This window comes from Anoplolepis gracilipes, chromosome 7 (genome assembly GCF_047496725.1).
Source record: "Anoplolepis gracilipes chromosome 7, ASM4749672v1, whole genome shotgun sequence".
NCBI lineage: Eukaryota > Metazoa > Arthropoda > Insecta > Hymenoptera > Formicidae > Anoplolepis > Anoplolepis gracilipes.
The window spans coordinates 5,672,494-5,693,370 of NC_132976.1; the positions used below are offsets into that span (position 1 = coordinate 5,672,494).

Consider the following 20,877-nt stretch of genomic DNA (forward strand, 5'->3'; position numbering starts at 1 on the left):
AAACTTTCCCTTTAAACATGCAGTTTAGTAAAAGCGATTTTGCAAATTATTAGTTAAACACAATGTTTCTGTTTTCAATTGTTATTAACTACTCAGCAGTACTACTGCACTATTTCAGTTGCAATCTTTAATTATGATCGTGATAAGTTTAATGAAGTCGGATACATTTGCAATGTAACGAGCGCACTGTTCTTCTGCTGTCCCTGTCTCCATGTTTTTACCATCAATAAAGTTTAACAGCAAAATTCGCCAAAGTCAAGCGATATGGTCCCTCGAGCGTTTTGCTAGCATAATGGCAATTTAAACATCTCGAGAGTGAGTCGGTGGGCTTACCTGCCCTTTTTCGGAGTGCGGTGAACTTTTATAAAACGTGAGCCGCGAGGAAGATGACGCTTACCCGCATCCTCAAGAGGGCTATTTTCGTTTTCCCTGGGCGTTTATCGTACACGTGCGACAATTTCAAGCAAATTGTTTGTAGCAAAGCTTCTATGAAAACTGAAACGAACGTATTAGCTCGCAAAGGGAGTCTATCTGCTTTGGTTTGCGGATGTGCGGACATCAAAGTTCAGAAATTTACATTTGCATCCATAGGTAGACATCACGCGCAAATACGTTCTCCCAATCGATTAAATATTCAGCTTCTTTTCAAGTCTCTTACAAAACAGCATTGAAATTGTGTTTTATTAAATGTTTCTCTTTGCGTTTTAATCTTTGATATGTATATAATACGCACGCGTTTATGTAATACTGTGATTTTCGAACATATTAGTGAGATCTATTAAACGTGTTGGCGGTAAAATGGTATCGGTCTGCATAATTAACACCTCGTTTATGGGATAAAATTATCCGTAAATATTTACTAGTTTCAGATCCATTCTGGTTTTCGTTAAATTCATGGCACGTGAAATTAATTATGCGTTCCGGCGTCATTCTATAGGCAGAGATAAAGTCACATGTGGACAATAATAGACTAATAATAATAATTCGCACGTTTTGATTCAAAATTGTCATGAGGTTACACAAGTGCGGACTTTAAAGTAGAACGCTTGTGATATCCCATTGGAGGATACGACAAGGTGATCTATTTTGTGAGCCCTTTGTGCGCCCGAAACTGCTTCTTTGCCGTCTGGCCGACGGAGCAGACAATATTTTCTTTTTCTCTCCGTCTCACAAATTTACTCCGCCCCGGGGAAATGTTGCAGAAACATAACTAGAACGAAATAACATGCGATGTATCTACAGAAAGAATATGCAATGAAATTACAAGAAAAGGGCTTTTAACAACTATTCTTTGTCCACGACTCAGAGAGACGCGACGACGAAACTTTCTCTTATCCTTTATGTTTTTCGTCGTCAAAGTTTCCGATTTCATCCTAAGTATGTGCCAATTATTCGGTCGATACGACGTTATTGGCGACGCGACCGTTGTTTCTCTTTCTCATACAAATTTACATGTCCTCGGGGAAATGTCGAAGGAGCACGAGGCGAGAGATAAAATGGTATAGCAGCAAGAGTCGAACTACGCGAAGTGGAAGTCGCATAAAAATTATTTATACGATTCTCACACGAGAGGATTCTCGCGCGCGCGACCTTTTCCGCACGACTCAATCTTCAGCGAATAGCCGAAGAGCTGGAAATAGCCGAAGCGTCGATCGATTAATCGACTATTCTATGCAGGAATTAATAAGATTTGTAGTGTGCCTCGAATCGCGCCGCGATTTCGACAAGAATACGTAATGGCTCGCTTCAGCCGACCCTTTGCCGACGATTCTCCGCTTCCGAAGAACGCATGCGAAGCGTTTTCCACATCTTCCCAAATTCCGAAATTTACTTTACCTCGGGGAAACGTTGGCGCGATATGAGCAGGGCGCTATAAAACGTTATGCTGAAGGGATACGTTCGTTGGGAAATTATCGGCAACTCAGCCAGGTCCTTAACTCTCGGATCTCGCACCCCGAAGTACTTTTAAAACCTTCGCCGGTTTAAATCTATCGATTCCGCGGACAATATTTCCTTCCTCGGGCGAATATTTACTTCGCCCCGGGGATACGTCGGGGCTGTAAATCGGAGTGTAACGACACGGAGGATATGTGCGCGCAATAAAGTTAGACCGCGAATTGATGCGCCAGCGAGTGCAAACGTAGTGTCCTTTGTCCTTCGCGACAACATGCTATATCGATACTTAAAGAAAGGTACATTCCTTCTATCTCTCTTTCTCTCTTTCACTATTCTTTCTTGTTATTTATATATATATATATATATATATTTTTTTTTTTTTAATATGAAGCTAAATTTTAATTTATTGTGTTTGTGTTCTCGATTATACACACACACATATATATATGTATATAATCGAAGACACACGATGTATATATTGCCTTTATATTCAAATTATTTCTTCTTATTTTATTGGCGGATTGTCATAAAATATATGCTAATCGAAAAGTGATTTACGACAAAGAGACAAAACATTTCGGCATCATGAATTATTACTATGTGCTTTACGATAAAAGGAAATTCGCGAGGTCATGTCAAAATCTTACTGTAAAATCATATCTTTAAAATGGTTCACATAACCACGAGCTATACATATATGGAGAATATTTTTAAGAGATTCGTATATAATATAATCTTACACACATATATATTATAATATCTCCATTGATGTATACATATATACGTATATGTATATTTTAGCACCTATCAAATTCTAAGAATCGCTAATTTTTTTTATAATTTTACATCTGAAATATCCAAATATATCCTATATGAAAATTTAATTTAATATATTATTAAAATCATTTAATGTAATATATTTATTAGAACATCTATTAATATTTATATATTGCATGTGTGCTGTGTTATGAAAAAAATTGAGAGATATTTTTGAATTTTCAGAATAATCTCCATATAACTCCGCAAACTTCCATTATTTCATTCCATTAGCCAGCTATTTCCAAATCTGAAAAAAAAGGATACGAGGAACGTATCCTTTTTTTTCAGATGTTTGCCGTAAAAAACTTTCACGGTAAAACGCTTCTTTTTTTTTCCAGTACCATGAGGTACACATCATTAAGTTGCATTAAGTAGGAAAAGATTAACGTGAACACGAAGGAGGGTCTCGTCGCGTCAATCATCCCTCATCGCTGTATACGTTTCCGCTATACTTTCGCCGACACATGCCTTGAGCCATGTACATTGACCTCTCAACAGAAGAAAGATAAAGTTTATAAATATTTCGCCGCGGTTTTACCTCGGCATTCACCCTCTCGCTGCCATCCCGACGCGCTAGAAAGCGATGTTTGAAGGGCTCCGCCCGGTCGGTCCAGCGAACGGTATATACTGGAATACGTTAAAAAGCTCTTCTCTCTGCACGAGGGGTCGATGGAGAATTTCGACCGAGAAGGGACAAACACGCGAACGTTTATGTTCAGACAAGAATCGACGATAGTTTTTGCAAGGCACCGCGGTATGCGCATATTCTCACGATATACCTACATACATAATGGAATCAGAATTAGAACGGAAAGTTTTCACGGCGCGAAATCTGTCTGAAAAATTTTAATTACGCGATATTGCATACCTTTGTGTTGCGCAAAATGTTTCGCACTACTGAAAAAAACCTCTTTGTGCTGCCATGTGTAAATACACGACCCTTGGCACACATAATGGTGACGATTTGGAATTTCTCTGTCACGATTCGGAATTCCTCAATCCGATGATCTAGTCCGTCCGTTTCAGGATACGCCTGCACGCGCGATGCATAATTACCTTTTCTGAATGCACGCTTCATTCGTACGTATTTGATCGGATCGGCACAAGAACGGCGCTGCCGTGCTGCGCACTTTTCAATGAAAGCAACTCGGAGAGCGGCGTATTTTTGTAGGAGCAGAGACAGTTTATTCTTCCGACAGTTTATTCTTTCTCTCTCTCTCTTTCTCTCTCTCTCTCTCTCTCTCTCTCTCTCTCTCTCTCTCTCTCTTTGCATAGCTCTTCTATAGGTACGTTACGTTAAAAAATGCAACAGCATTATACAAGAGTACGTCGATAATTTATACCAAACAAATCTGTAGTTTTATTATTATTCAATTTGGTTCAATTAAGATGTTATAGTAAGTTTATACTTTCTATTTAGTTTGCATTTACATAAAAATGTAAAAAAGAATAACAATTATATAGGTATATATATATATATATATATATATATATATATATATATATGTATATATGTATTCAATTTATTATACACTTTGTATAAAAAATTATATTTGCGCATTTTGCTTTTAAGAAAACTGTTTGTCGTAATTAAACATTAAAAACACTTTCTCATACCGAATAGTCAACATCACATAATTCTCATCGTTAACATACCATATCGGTGATTCATGGCGCAGTGCTCTTAATAGCGCCTAATATTCTTAAGAATATTACCGTGGCAGCGCGTAAAATTTAAGCATGTCTTTTATCTCCGAATATAAATCAGGGCTGTATAATTTCTATCGTTAATATACCGTTTTAATAATTTAACTCACTTGGTCGAAAATGTTCGCAAGCAAGTGATCTTTGTGTTCAAAAATTCATGCTTGCGGATATAACTGACTTAATCCAATATTAATATTACATTTCAATATTTTGGATAATATCGCGGAAGCGTGTATGCTCGATATGCAGAGTTTTATTTCTTGGTTACATGAAAAGAGTAAAAGTATATCAATAATAATTCTCTTATAATCTTTCTGCGCACTCAAAATATTAACTCTTATTCCGAAGAGAGAAGTTGTTTGGCTAACAAGAGGAGAAGAAATTGAGGGGGATTAGAGAAACGAATGAAGCAGACAAAAACATTCCGAGCCTGATTGCCCGGATAAAGGTTAACACAATCGTATGCGCCTCGCAAACCCCATTATCATTTCAGTCGAGCGGCTTATTAAGCGCTACTTATTAACGCTTAATGCTCGCGTCGACGTCGGAAATAGTCAACGCTCCAACTCGGTGGCAACAAACTGTTCCGCAAATTCAGGAAAGAGGGGAAGTTAGTTTTGAACAACCATAACCGCATGCAGAGAAATGCACGCCAAAATGCGTGGATATGCAAGTGTGATCTCAACGTGAACGTGACTCGACATTGACGTAACGATACGATGCGCTCGAGTAACCAGCCGTTTTCGACGTGTGCAACCTCTCCATCGATGATCGATACAATCGAGGGGGGACAGAGGTGGATGGGATGGGGGCGGAATCAGTCTCGCCTGTACGAGGCGGAAAAGGCACCACCGACAAACGTGCGGATGCACTCGCGCGAACGCGTATACCGACGCACAAAAGCTTGATGGTAGGAGGAATGATATTGAGACGGAACTGGGATCTGTTTGCTCGAAATCTGCGCCGTTAAATGTTTTCACAGAAAAACAACTTGACGTGCGATATTGGACGAAGTAATGGAAAAAATCCGGAGTGACGCGACTCGATCCGCGAGCGGTTTTAAAATCCGAGGGGGCGTAATTGCTTTCTCGTCCAAATTCAATTATTTTTTTTTTTTTTTTTTTTTAAGACTCGTTTTTTAATCGCTGAACACTGGTTCTTGCACAATATGCCGTGTGTAGACGCGCGGCAAGGTCGTGTCGTTTTTTTTAATACCGTCCTGGAGCACTTTCGGAATGCAACTATAAAATCGACAGTGGGGCTTAGCTCCGGCTAAGAACGCCGCGTTTAAGAAGGTCTATCGATTTTATACGCATACGAGCGAGGGTCGTCGCCGTGTTTTTGCTTACGACGGCCTTAGCGACAGAAGATACATGCGCAAAATGTAATATCTTCTCGAGAACACTTTTATCAGGTTCGAGATGCTGTACGGTTCTCAAAGATTATTTTCGACGTTGTTGAAGAAGACCGATTGCGCTTCATAAAGCAACACGTTAAAAACTGTGATGTAATGATGATGCAATATCAGCTTTTATATAATTTTTTTTATTTATATATTTATATAAATAACGTTTGACATATTAATGAAATTTTAAAAATTCCTAAGGAAAGAATCTGTTTTAGTGATCTAAAACATTGCACAGTTATCTTTCAAAAATTATTAAAGGAAAACATATTTTGCATTAAAGAAGCTTACCTGGGCCCAACAATTAATAAATATTAATAAATATTTTGGAATTATATATTATTGTTATTATTTTGTTAATATTTATTAATTGTTAGGTTTCTAATTTTGCGATTCTTTGATGTAAAATGTTATCCTTTAATGATTTCTCTAATAATTTCCGAAAAATAGCTCTGAAATGTTTTAGATCACTAAAAAACATTCTTGGGAATTTTTATCAAACGTCATTTATCAAACGGTACAATGGAAATAAAGTATCCAACTTTTTAGTACATTTGTCTTTTAAATCAGATTAAAAGGCGAGATATCAAATATCTTGTGTGTGTGTGTGTGTGTGTGTGTGTGTATGTGTATGTTTGTTTGTATGTGTCTACATGCACACACACATATAAATAAGTAGAAAAAAAGAACAATATCTTTAATAATGTTATAAAGCAGAATTTTTGACAGCAAGTGTTTCTCCCTTTTTTTATTATCAAACTTTGTTAAGTTCTAAATTATAAAGTATGATAAAAAAAATATGTAAAATTGAAATATAAATAGTATCGTTATATGGTAGTCTGGCACGTAATGGAAGTCTACTTTCTCGATATTCAGCCGAGCAATATGAGCTAAGCGTATGTACGCAACAGTGGGAACAGCTGTTGCATCCTGTGCGCGGACGATTTAAGACGCGCTTCATATGCATTCCGCGTACAAGCCAAGAAACGGGGGTGAAAACGTATAACTCCGCTTAAACAGGCTCAAGGCTATATACCCTCGCGCGGGCATAATTGTTTCCCTTAAGACGACGGCAGTCTTACAAAATCGCATAACACGTAAATATAACAGCATGATATTCTCCAAACCGTAATGAATTCACTCATACTAGTTTGCATTACATTAATATGCGTACTTTCGGTGCAAGAAATGATATAATATTCTAATCCCGAGGAGCAAATTTTAAAGTGTTGAAGAGGCAACAATTTTTTCCGCCAGACCACAGCGAAGTTAAAACAAAGAGACAGGTCTTTTTTTAGCGTAATTAGAAAACTTACTTATTAGGTTACTTTTAATATTTCGGCCCCGCGAGATTTGAACAAAGTTGAAAATGTCGGGACGTTTCAGGAAAATTTTATGGTTTTTCTCTCTCTTTCTCTCTTTCTGTCTTCTTTTTCTCTCTGCCCTATCTCGCAGCAGAGAAAAAATTCCGTTGCGTGCAGCCTGACCGACTTGTTTCTGCATTTGTAAAATATGCAAATTAAAATTGCTCTGATTCGTTCCATCCACTGGTCCGTAAACTATGACGGGTGTAAATCACTGAAGCGATACTTTTTGATCTCATACGCGTGACGTTGTCAGTCTCGTCATTTTTCCCATGACTTAAAAATATCTATAATAATTTTCTTATCGGTTCAAACAATTTTTATCATAGGAATTATCATTGCTTTATTAATATTTTCCACGTAAAATTGTTAAAAATATGCATTAAAAATTTTTTTTCCAACCGAACAAAAAGTTTAATATAAATTTTTATCCCTCTTTTCACTCTCCAATCGCAAATATAGTAAACGGCACAATATGTATGACGTAACAAACAATATTAACTTCTTCTTTGGCTTTGAATTACGATCGACTTTTTGAAATAGTTTATTACGTGAACATCTCTTTCTGTTAAATATATCTTTATTTTATTCTATCCAATGATTATTCTACTACTATTTTTATATGAATATCTGTCAAAAGTGTAATGTAACAGAATATTCGATGAGTAGTATAAGTCATTTAGATGAAGAATGACTTTGACAAGATAATCGAATTTTCTTTTACAATGCCGTTTTCAACTGTGCGTGCTGATTGACTGGTAACATCAAAGACATTAGTTGAGCATAACAAACGTTCCTTTTTGGTAGGTTATATCATAACGAACTTTTTTATTGTCAAAACCTTATAGAAAACCGTGTTACAGATTTCTACTGCATTCCAGAGACACATTGAACTAGAATATAACAAATAAAAACTGCAAGAGTTACAATATTTTAAGTTAAAAGTTTAATTCATTTAAATGTGTTGTTTATGTATTTATTTTATATTTTAAAAGTTTAATTCATTTAATATGTGTTTATGTATTTATTTTTATTAAAATATAAAAAGAAATTTGCAAAGATAAAAAAAAAATAATACCAAATAGTTTACACAAAAAGTAATAATATGTTGTATAATTATAACGCATCATAATTTTTTAAAACTATACTCGCAAACAGAGATTTTTACAAATAACGGATATATTATAAACATTAATATATATTTTTCCAATGAAAGAAATAATTTCTCAATTCTAATTTTTCTCTCTGAATTTCTCCTGCTCCCGTTTCGAAACGATGAGACATTTAATAACATCATGCCATTTTTTTCTAGTTTCATTGTAATACAATGTCAGCGTAAGCACAAACATGCGTTAACGCTGGTTTCACTATGCTTATACATTATTCTAAATATTCACATGCAATGATTAAACAAACGGCTATCAATATTAATCGCACCAGTATTGGATGTGATTTCAATTAGCGTAAATCGGCTATCACGCAGTCACTGTGCGCGGCAACGAGCGATGGTGCAATTATGGTCGCACCTTTTACCCCAATGTACATCTATTATAGAACACTGTGAAATACTGTAGCTTTACACCAGTGGCAAGCCAGATTTATTACTCATGCGCTTCTTGAAATATTAATACGGACTTCGGGGCCTTGTTTCAAATCCTCCCCCTCCCCCCCCCTCCTATCCACTATGCGCATCTATCCGCTCGTGAGGCAAAGAAACTGACGAGGAAATACGCGGCGCGTCTCGAAGTCGGCAGCTTTGGCCGCAACTAACGATTCTCCGGCAGCCGGTACGAAAATAAACTATTTATGAATCATTCTGAGAATACACGCATAAAATCTCTCCTCCCCTCCTCTTCCCGTTACCGTCCTATCCGCCCTACTCTCTTTTTAAACGACCGCAACGCGTGTGCGCGCATGCGGTACACTTACCGTGGCGCGCACGAAATTTTATTTCGGTAAAGTGTCCCACCGTCTTACTTCCCTCGCATCGTACAGAAAGCTTTTAACGCGCTTGTCGCGAGTGAGCAGACTTTTATCGAGTATATATATTTGTATTTAAAAAAAGACAGTTTTTGTGTGAACGAGAATCTTCGGCGGTACTAGGAGAACGAAATGTTTTTTGGTCGAAATCTAACAAGTTAATTCCTTAAAGTAAGAGTTTGTAGCGCTGATAAAATTTATTTAATCTTGCAAAAAAATGTTGAACAAATTATATTTATTAATGTCTAAATTATTTGTATTAAAATTTTAATCGTCAAAAATTATTGTAAAAAAAGAATCTAGTTTCGTCGTAATAGAGATGTAGAAACATTAATAAATTTAGAAATAATAGATACAAAAACATCAATGAATTTTATTTAAAAATAAACAATTTATTTTGCTTTCTTTCGATAAAGAGTCCATGAAGTAAGTATGTACAGCTGTTAGTCAATCAATCGTAGTTAATTTTTCCATCGTATCAACGTGCACTCACGCTCTGTATATTTTCTTCGGATTATCCAAACAAAACAGTATACTGCATTTATAACTACAAACAAGCTATAACCATAAAAAGCATGCTACAATATAACAAAGACTACTTCACAACTAAGGTTCATAAATATACGTACGCTGGTGGTTTGTTATTAATTAATTGATAGAATAAAGACAAGATTATTTATTTATTATTGATAAAAGTGATTTCCCATACCGTTGCTGATGGCACTATCTACGTTAATTATAAGATTTTCAAATTAGGAGAATAATAGTATTTTTTTTTAAGACAAAAACATTAATCAAAAATTAACAATTACTATTATTGATTATTGACTCATGCATTAGTTTAAGAATATGTTCGATATACTATATTTGATATTTATCGAGTTGTTTTGTGTAAAAGATCATAGAAGACACTATCGTACGAACGTGCACTTGTGTTATCAAAGTATTTTCAACTGACGGTATAAACACTGCCTGCTAGTGCAACTTCAATGCTTACCACTCGGCGGAAACTTTAAAGCTCTTCACGCAAACTAAACTTGACTTTATCAACTGGCTACCCATGGCCGGTCGAGAAGAACTTGAATTCGTTTCAGAGTCAGTGATGGTAAGCAATTGACATTATTGATTGCCAGTTGAACGAGCAAGATAAATACTTTTGCAGTTAACGGTTACGACGAGAGCTCTTCGAAAAGGCTACTTTCAAATTAGCACTCCGATGGCTTTATCAACAGTTCCCGATATGTCGTATTCAGAACGTCGATTCTCGTAGAGATTAAAAGCTATTTGACAAAGTTAGGATGTTTATCGAGATATTTTTTTTTTTTTTTTTTTTTATCTAAACGATAGATATATATGTATGTGCGGTACGTGTGAATATTTTCGAAGCAGCGATTTGAAAACTATTTATTTACGATTCTCCAAAGAGCACTTGATATAGTTTTACTTTTTACGTTTTTACTTTTTCCGATTTAGTAAAATGGAATAAACAAAACCAGTAAAATTAAAATCCTTCCAAACAAAATATGCCATACATACGATCAAACATATTTCACATAAAAATGCAAGACATTCGTAATGAGAAGGTTATGAATAATGGATGAAGAGAGAGTTTAAGAGAGAAAATTGTTTTTCTTTTTTTTTTCATATTTATCACGAGCAAGCCTCGCGTGAATATCGAATCTTAGCCGTTAGCGGGACGAGACTGATCGATATATGTATAACGTGTTTACCACAAATAGAACCGCAATGAAATGATAACGATCTATGGATAACGGCATGCTTATACCGCATCTCTGCGTAAATTACGCGGATATGAGCTCTTACCGCAGATGCTTGGTCCTGCAGTAATTCATAGCGTGTAATCCAGCATGGTTTTATACTTTTGGACGAGAAGTGAAGAGGCTAAGGGATGGGACAATTAAGAGACGAAATTTGTGTTGATCCTAGGTAACTAGTGAGCTCGCATTATATGTATGCATTATTCGTTTTAATCGATCGCTTGATACCATCCGTAATATATTCACGATACTAATCATATTATCGATCGCTAATGACTGGATAATTGTATAAAATACTATTGATGTATTTCAGTTGACAAAAAATATCAAAATGCAAAGTATACTATCGATTGACTCGCAAAAACTTTCTGTATGTAATAAAAAATTGGCCGCATCGAATAATATTAAAGTTATATGGAAACATTTAAGAGACGCTTCGCGAGTTAACGTAAACTCTCCTAATCGATGCGATGATCGTAATATTGAATCGACAAATTGTTATTCACTGTAGAGAATCATTATAACAAGAAGTGACTCGACGGAGGCATCTGTTCCTCAATGCTACTACAATCAACGATAAACGCCGATGTGTGTGGGAAACGTGCATGCAATGCGAATGCGAGAGGTGGATTAATATTCGCATCTCGTATCACCGATCGACCTCAGACCAATTAAAATTAAAGAGATAATCGTTGCAATTCGCACCGCCCTTAACGAACGCGCAAGCGTGTTATCCGTCCAAATTTTCGCCCACGCCAACTCATACGATCGAGGACGAGATACCCAAAAGATGCTCTCTCACGCCCGTCCAAGCGCGTACCATCGCCCAGTCGCCGATTGTTTCACATCTGGCGGAATTCCCAGAGTGGCCGCAAAGCATCGCTCTCGGCTGAAAGGATTTTCCAAAAGAGGCTTTGCAAAGACGGCTCCATCCGGTGTCGAACGAACGATGCCTTGTTTCTCGGCTGGAAAATCCCACCGGCACAATTGACCGCGATTGCGGCATTTCAGATTTCACTGACGGCGTGTTATGCGACTTGTATTTTCCAAAGTTATCATCCGTCGTAGGAAAATCAAGCCATGCTCTAAAGTCGCGAATATAAGTTGCAGTTTTTATCATGACCATCACGTACAAGGACTGTATTTTCCAGATTTGAAAACTCTAATATTTTTCTAGATATCAGTCTCCTAATCTTTAGAAAGTATCTTTTTCGCAACAGGAAATATTTTAGATATAAACTATTATTAAATAAAAAGAATAAAAAAACAAATTATAATTATATATAATTTTATTTATTAATTTTCAGAATGTGCCTATTTAAAAACTATTTATGTCACTAATTTGTTTTATATTCATCCCTTAATAATCACCGCAAACCATGCGAAACATACTGTAATATACACAACGTTATATTACAGTTTAATACAGTAATAATTAATTTAAATCGCATTTTGCCAAGCGGCACTGTGAGATAAGACAAGAATCACCTCAAGGCGAGTATCCTGTGCGTGTCTGTTCGCAATCAATCTCGTTAACGCTGATCCTTAATATGACATTAAACTGCCACTTTAGCTTCCTTTCGCGATCTACGCCGAGGATCTCTTAGCAATGAAATTCATGTAAATTCCAAAATGCGTGTTAACGCAGAATGCAAAATTTTCCGACATTTCCAAAACGCGTGCGCGGCTTCTCTCGACTGGCTGTCAATGCGCCCGCGCGTGATATTACTTGCACAAGCTGACCGATACATCAAGCGCCCCCCAAGACACGTGCGCGAATATAATATGTCAGCATCGTCTTTACAGTTTCAAGAACCAAGAACAACGAAATCATATGTTTAAAGTGCTAGATTAATTAATTTAATTTTAAATTCATTTTTTTAGCTTTTTAAATTCTACTTTAATTAAATAATTAATTTTAAAAAATACGTAAATATATCTTCTATAAAAATAAAATTCTCTCTCTCTCTCTCTCTCTCTCTCTCTCTCTCTCTCTCTCTCTCTCTTATGTTAGAAAATAATAAAAGCACATCCTTTTCCTTCAAGAATCAAAGGATCTCTACAAATTGTAAATTCAATTTCTTTCCTTCGGTTGTATTGAAAGCGTTGCAGCGTACTATTGGTTTACGAGAAAACACGGCTGTATTTGACGAGGCTGTATAGTGCCGTGCACACCCTCGTCGAACATTTAGAATCGAATCATGTCAGGAACGTCGTGTTTCGAACTGAAAAATTTGACTAATAACCCGCATGTATACCAGCGCGGCGCTTTTTTCTTTATATTTGCCGCCCACTCTTCTCAATTTACAATTCGAAATATAAATTAAAGGAAAAATAGCTTAGAATGACATACAAAGTAGTAAAGTTTTTATGTTAACTTTCAATGTGATTAAATTATAAAGTATTATTAATTACGTATCATACGTGTATCACAAAGTCTTTATAGAAATACACAAGAAACGTAATTCGAGAATTTAGAAAATGGACACGCACAAAGTAGAAAAGATCCGCAAAAGAATATAAATTCACGTTAAACTCGAGAAGCTATTAAGTCTCATGAAATAAAAGCCGCCTTTCGAGGAGAGGCAAGCTAAAGATTACGTTACTGAAAGAAGAAAATAAATGAAAGAGAGAAAGAGAGAAGATATAGAGCCGAAGATTTCTAGCGTTAAGTTAAAGCTATAAATCGAAATGTACGTGCCCGGTTTGTAGGAATATATATTTCTTCCATATTTCCTCCATAGATTACGAATCGAAAATCGCGTTCACGAATACCAAAAATGCGAATGAGAATATATGTTGTTCGTATCTATACGCCTCGCTATAAACGCGAAATTGTCTAATTAGCTTTCCGAAAGATTTCCTTTTGTATAGCTGTCTAGACCAGAACTCGTTTCCTTCTCATAGGCAAGAGAGATCGCGCGAAATAGATTAAATCGAAAAGAAGGCGGACGCGGCTCGGGCAGGGGTATCTTACGTCGTGGTACTACGATTTACGACGGTTTGGCGGGAACGTATTTAGGTCAACGTTTGTTATCGGTCATATGGAAGAGGAAGTGAGAGAGAATAAGAGAGAGAGAGAGAGAGAGAGAGAGAGAAACCGGGTTTTGATTTTCCCAGAGCATTACGTTATATAATCATGGACAGCCAATCAATCTGACGGAAAGTCATCGATGTCGAAATGAACTCTCTATGGATATATTTATACTTGAAGATTTACCACCTCGAGAAAGGTGTTCAAAACTCTTCGAAGTAGCTGCATTAAATGCGCGCATGAAGATAGGGTAACAGAAGATGGAGTTGGAGGGAGAAAGATATAACGTAGCAGGACGTTCGATAATGGGGTTGGTTCCACCTTTCAGTTGAGAAGACGTCGAAACTTTCGAGGGTGACGTAGCATGTACAGGCATTCTCTTATCTACATCGTGTAAGGGTTACAGCGTTAAACTCGGCAACCCAACCGAAAGGGCAAGGTTAATCTTAAATCGAACTAAATTTTTTTTTAAGATATTTCAAAGATTTGTTAATAAACACCCTTAGTTCTAGTGTATACGATATGTCTTTTAATAAGAGAAATTATTAACAAATACCATATGCAGTATATTTTCAATATACCGCGACAGCGATTACACATATACATATATACGTACACACACATAAAGGTATCATAACTATCTCGATACAAATTCAATTTTTTCCATTTAAATTTGGCAATTACACAATTATTATTATCAATCAACGATAATATTGTTTAGATTATTCTATAATAATATAAGCATTTTTTCGTGATTATTAGGTTTTTATATTATCAAAATGATGAAAGGAAGTCTTAAAAACAAATGTACATGTAATTCTAGCTTTAGTTAATTTTCCAACAAACTCGAAATGAATTTCGTGACGAGACTTTGCTCGTGCGCTTATAAACTTAGCACTGTAACCATACAATGTTCGATTCTGGACGCAATATCGAGAAAACGTTAAAGTTGATCGCTGCAAAAAGGTATGCTTCTAAAATACAAACTCAATCAATGGAACTGATGCCGTTAATATCGAGAATAAATGTAGCATCGCGTAATTTTTCTTTGTATATAAAACAAGTATTATTGTAAGATGGAATCACGAATTGAAGATAGGAATTTGTTGGAAGTTATACAAACCTAAACGGAAGTATCGTTGAAGTACGTTTTTGATCTCTAGGAAGACTCACCCAGGACTTCGTATATACGAAACTTGAATTTGTGCGGATGGGTACGATATACACATATAAAGACGCGATGTTGCGCTAAGAGCTTTATATAATATATTCCTGTATAGAATCGTGGATAAACGATCGACTCCCAACATGTGAACGCGATGATATTTATACGCGAGGTCGTGTATTCCAAATTTCGTATTTCCATAAACCGATAAATTTATAAGAGTAGCTTTCTGCAGCACATATAACTTCCGCGATAATAAATAAGACTCAGTGCTATTGTTAAGAAGATATTCCTACTAATTAATTACTATCATAATCTCATAAAGTCTTCCATTTTTATTTAGCTCAATTTACTTATATCTTGGCATATATTCTTGATTATATGGTGATTATTCTCATGCAAATTATATAAAAATGTAACAGTAAAAATATATCTATATTTTCATTTATGTAAATCAGATAATTCATTTATGAAAATAACATTATATGTTTCTCTATATTTTTTTTTATGAGAAGAAGAAACAAACTTATCAAAAAATTAATAGCAATAATTTTTTAAATAAATAACATTTTAACTTTTTATACACACACACACACACATATATATATATATACAAAATTTAAAACATATTTCTTAATAAATAATATTTTACTTTTTAATTTTTACGTGACTTATACACAACAAAAAATAAACTGAAATTGTTATGCTTATACTAATATTAGCAATTATTAACGTAGATACCTTCGTGTTTAATAATTTAATATATAATTATTGACATAGAATATTTATATACATTTTCTATGCTTTAACAATCTACTGAAGGAATGGTGAATTAATTTCGAACAGCCGCGCTTTCAATATCTGGCAAAGGACCATATGTTAACGCGAACACAACGCAAAAGACCATAATGTGCACAGCCACGAGCCAAGGGAAACATGGGTTGACCTTTATCCGCTGAAATACTTGGTTAAATCAGTACTGCGGTTCCAATATATAATAGTTACACATAAAAACGTAATCTGAATAAAAGACGTAGTTAACAGATTGCGCACATTTATATAATGAAAAAGGCTGTAAAAAATTGTAAAAGATGTATTCGCTTATATTTGCCAAAAACTGCAGATACATAAAATCTATTATTATATATTCCAACATTAATAGAATGCTGTTGAATGTTTTTTTAAAGTGTTGTTGTAGAAAAACTGAACATTTTGCAAAATAGTATATTTTAATAACGCACGAACACCTTACTGTACGAAGTAATTACTATTACTAAAAAAATAAACTGAATAATATACTAAAATAACACAACACAAAAATATTATCATTGATTCTCTAAAGTTAAATTACATAACAGACACGATATGTGCTTTAATTGATATTCAAGATATCCTTTGTATTATGTTAAACTAATATTCTTGCATTTATATAATTCTTCCCTCCTATAGATTACAATAATTAATTAAATCACAACTGCCATTACCGAAATAGAATAGTAATTATTACGTGTGTATATTATATATCGCATATCTTTATAGTTAATATAATTTGTTAATAAATTTTTGCATATAATATTTATATATTATAGTTTCTTTGTATATAATTTATATAAAGTTTTATTTACGTAAACGGTTTTTTTTCTAATTGAAGTGAAATGTGAATAGGAAACATAAAACGACATTTAGAAATTATACATTTTCGTAAGAACCTTTTATCGACCAGGAACCGGATGCGATGAAAGGTTCAAGACAAGGCAAAAGCTGGAAAGTCCCGTCGACAGCCGCTAATAACTGTAACGACCTCTGGGGCATAACAAAGTAGGTCTAAGAGCGATGTTAGAAATTGGTGGAGGCTATTAAGGGATGCCCTGAACAGTGTTATCGTTGCACATGTCTTCTCGAGACAAAGTTCTTCATGGAATATAACTCTTTCCCGGTCTCTCATATTCGTCAAAATACATGGGTAGTCGAAAATGTATTCTGTCACAATTAATAACTCATGACAAGCGATAGTTAATATATAGAAGTTTCATGATTTTTTTATCTCAAACCACCAACAAAATGCGATGTCTGTTATTCTTGTATCCTTCTTTAATTTATTAGCTTTTTTAATTAATGATAATGCAGTATTTAATGGTTGGAATCGAGATTTGCCATTTAATAATCTTGAGAACATATGTAAGTCGAGACGCGGATTATATGGATTTTTATTATTTTTTTAAATTAGATTCTTTTCTAAGTTTTTTTTCAGATTCATTGAAGATGGTTAGAAAAAGGACCGAAACGTTTGATTGTTTGATTTAATAATAAAAAAAGATTTTTGAATAATGATCTTACGCCTTAATCATTTTTAATCACTGCGCTCGACTCTCCTTGGCCCGTTCTCAATTATTATTTTTATTATTTAATTATATTAGAGCCCCTACGTTTTACTTATTTCTAGAAATTTCATATGCATGTCCGAGTATACTTATTCCTCAATTCCTTAATTGCAACAATGTTAAACAAAGTTAGAACTAAGCTACTTGCTACATTTGACAAGTTTTCATGCTTCTTTATCAAGTAAATCAATTATCAAAAGACGTTTCTATACAGAATTTAAATTTATATAATGTATTAAAGTTTTATAACATAAAACTATTCAATCATCTTAAAAACATTTTGTATTACACAATCGATGTTATCGGTTAGGTCTTCGGGCAATGCGAACAAAACGATAAAGAAATAATAGAGCTTTATCCATCTTCAATATCCGCGACTTTCCATGATTGTATACAAGTGCTGTTAGAGCTTATATTGAAGAGCAACAAGAGTTTATACGGCGTATAATCTTCGTTTTTATGCTTTTAGAAAGGATGGCTCACTATTACGTATTTCTATTTTTTCTAAGAAACTCTGAATTATGTAAGAAATATACTTACAACTACAATTGATTATGTTACGCAGTTTAAATTGGCTTATGGAATAATAATTGGAGAAAATAATCATAAGAGAAAATATAAAATGGTTGCTTATTATTAAAACGTGTCATATAATTGCTCGTAAGCTGGCTATACTTAATAATGTTAATGTTATACTATCATTTATATGTGACCACACTGGTGGCATATAAATGGAGAACTCGGCTAACTATTTCTTATAGTTACAGTTTTTAAAGAAATTTAGTCTAGATTAGAATATATTTTTATTAAATTAAAAAAACTTTCCTTTTTTTCTCTTTTTTTTTAAATAGAATCCAATATATGCATTTTTATTAAATTAAAACTATATTAAATTAATTTGATCACAAATCAAAGTTCTAAAATTACATTGGAATCTGACAATCAAATTATTATTTACGCATGATATTTGTTAATTTATTAGCCAATCGCAATCAATAATTATTCATGACATAGTTTTAAACTGTTCTTACAAATTTTATCTGTGATTGATCTTGAAGAAGCAAGCAACAGATAACTTGGGAAAAATTGCATTAAAAAAATCAGCAGATATGTAACAATAATTTTCTCATTATTGAAGATAAAAGCGAAAATAAACATGTATCGAATGTTTATATAATACGATAAGGAGCGAATCCCTTGATAGATTTTTCTCCTCTTTCATCTCTTCCTTTGAAATACGCGATAATTTTAAAATATTTTAGTTCGTAATTGATAAAAAGGAAAAATCTGAAAAATCAGAGACACGGAACGCTAACACGTGCGCCATCCGATTATTTCGAATAGTAACTTCGAGGGCGAACAAAGCTTATCTCAAATATCCAAAGAGCACCGATAGCATTTCCCCCGTATTGATATCCAAGTGTTCGACAGACTTTAACATAGACGAAAGTTATGTGAAAGAGAGAATGTCACGTCTCTTCGCGTTGATCAGTCTGAATCTTCGAATCCAACGATTTCTCAATGTTTGAAACGAGTCACCTACGTCTTGTATCTTTCGACACAGAAGATTGTGCCTGCTCAGCGGCACTGAGAAGTTGTCTGCAGCGTGATCCTCAGGAAGGAGTCGATGCCGGACTGGCGAAGTCAGGCGCACGTACACCGCGCGACGGACGGCTGGAATCCGTCCGGGTGACACCCGTTATACGTGCATTCGTAACGTGGAGTTGTAGAGTCGACTCTCCGATATCGAGCGGGAGAGGCCCGGCAAGGGGTGCTCACACGTGCGCAGGCTCCCACCTCCACGACCTACCACTTCCCTCGTTGGTACGAAGGGAGGTTTGGGGAGGAAGGTGCGGGTATCGCGGCAAGTGGAAGAGAGAAATATTCTGGACGGCGGCACGTCAGCGAAGCGAGATGGACGATGTTCGAAGGGGCGATTTCGGCGGGGTTGGAGTCGGGGTGGCCCACCACGGATGTTGGGTGGCGCAAAAGAGAGAAACGCGGGGTGACGCGGCTAGCGCAGAGCGAGGAAACAGGAAGCTTTCCGTGCGCATGAGAGAGAGAGAGAGAAAGAATGGGAGGCTCTATCTCTCGCAAAGAAAGATAAACAATGAGCGAGAAAAGGAACGAAAAAGTAAACGAGATGGGAACATAGGGTGGAGAATGTCGAATGGTTGATAAAGAAGAAAGGTAACGAAGAAGAGAGAAAGAGAGGAAACGATCTCTTTGCTCGCGTAAAGTTAACCCGGTAGAAAAGAGAATGATACAGGTACCCGATGAAAAAAGAGGACGGATAACCGCGGACAACCTCTAGTGCGACAAGGATAAATGCGTAATACTATAAGACCGATGTTAAACGAAAGAGAAGCAAAAGAGAAAGAGAGAGAGAGAAAAAAAGAGAGAAATTGCGCTATCGGTAAAGAGAATCGAAAGGGGAGTCGGCAGCAAATGAAACGGAGAATGGAAGACGATCGAAAGAGCAAAAGAGAAGCAGACAGTGGCAGACAGAGGAGATCGAAGGAGGGAATACACGGTGGGAGAAAGAGATAGAAGGAGGGAGTCGGTGCGACGTCGGTGCGAGGTGGCAGAAGAGGGGACGGGAGTAAAGCGAGAGAGAGGAACGAAACGGAACAGGGTTGTTCCAGTGTGCAGCAGGCGGGCATCGCGGCGGGGGTGCCGTTCTGCTGCTCCTGTATATCCATCCAGGGTTATATGCACCATCCACCGCATCCTAGCGACCACGACGGCGACGACGACGACGACGACGACGACGACGACGACGACGGCAACAGTGACGACGACGACGACGACGACGACGACGACGACAGCAACGGCAACGGCAACGGCAACGGCAACGGCAACGGTAACGGCAACGGCAACGACGACGGCAACGACGACGACGACGACGACGACGACGGCGACGACGACGACGACGACGACGACGACGACCAGGACGAGAACGAGAACGAGAACGAAGACGAGGACGAGGACGTCGATGACGACGACGACGCCGACGCCGCCGGGAAGCAAAAGGATATCGGTCACGTCGGTTATCCGAGCCTGTTCATAGTAGCGGCGTACATCAGCATTGGTTATAGTAATAGTAGTAATCATAGTACGCGCCGCGGACTAATTCTTCCGGTCCCCACGTCGTGAGGATTCAGTGAAAAAACTCGTGGGAGAGTAGTAGCGAGGAAGAGTAGAACGCAGTGCGGGAAACGAAGGGAAAAGATATATATCCCTGGTACCGAGAATCTCGAACCGCGGTCACACAGATAATAGGTCCATCCAGAGGGAGACATCGGCAAAGAGCCGCTCCTCATCGCCGTTTCAGCATGACCCAGCCTT

At 36.3% G+C, this 20,877-nt stretch overlaps 1 protein-coding gene across 1 annotated transcript in view; it reads right to left on the reverse strand.

Moving 5' to 3' along the window:
• The window catches only part of Kon (chondroitin sulfate proteoglycan 4-like protein), a 54,840-nt gene extending 45,883 nt beyond the window's left edge, over positions 1-8,957 (reverse strand). The window contains exon 1 of the mRNA XM_072896771.1: positions 8,629-8,957. The gene's annotated coding sequence lies outside the window, so the exon portion shown is untranslated. The remainder of the gene's footprint in view (positions 1-8,628) is intronic.
• Positions 8,958-20,877: the final 11,920 nt, after the last annotated feature.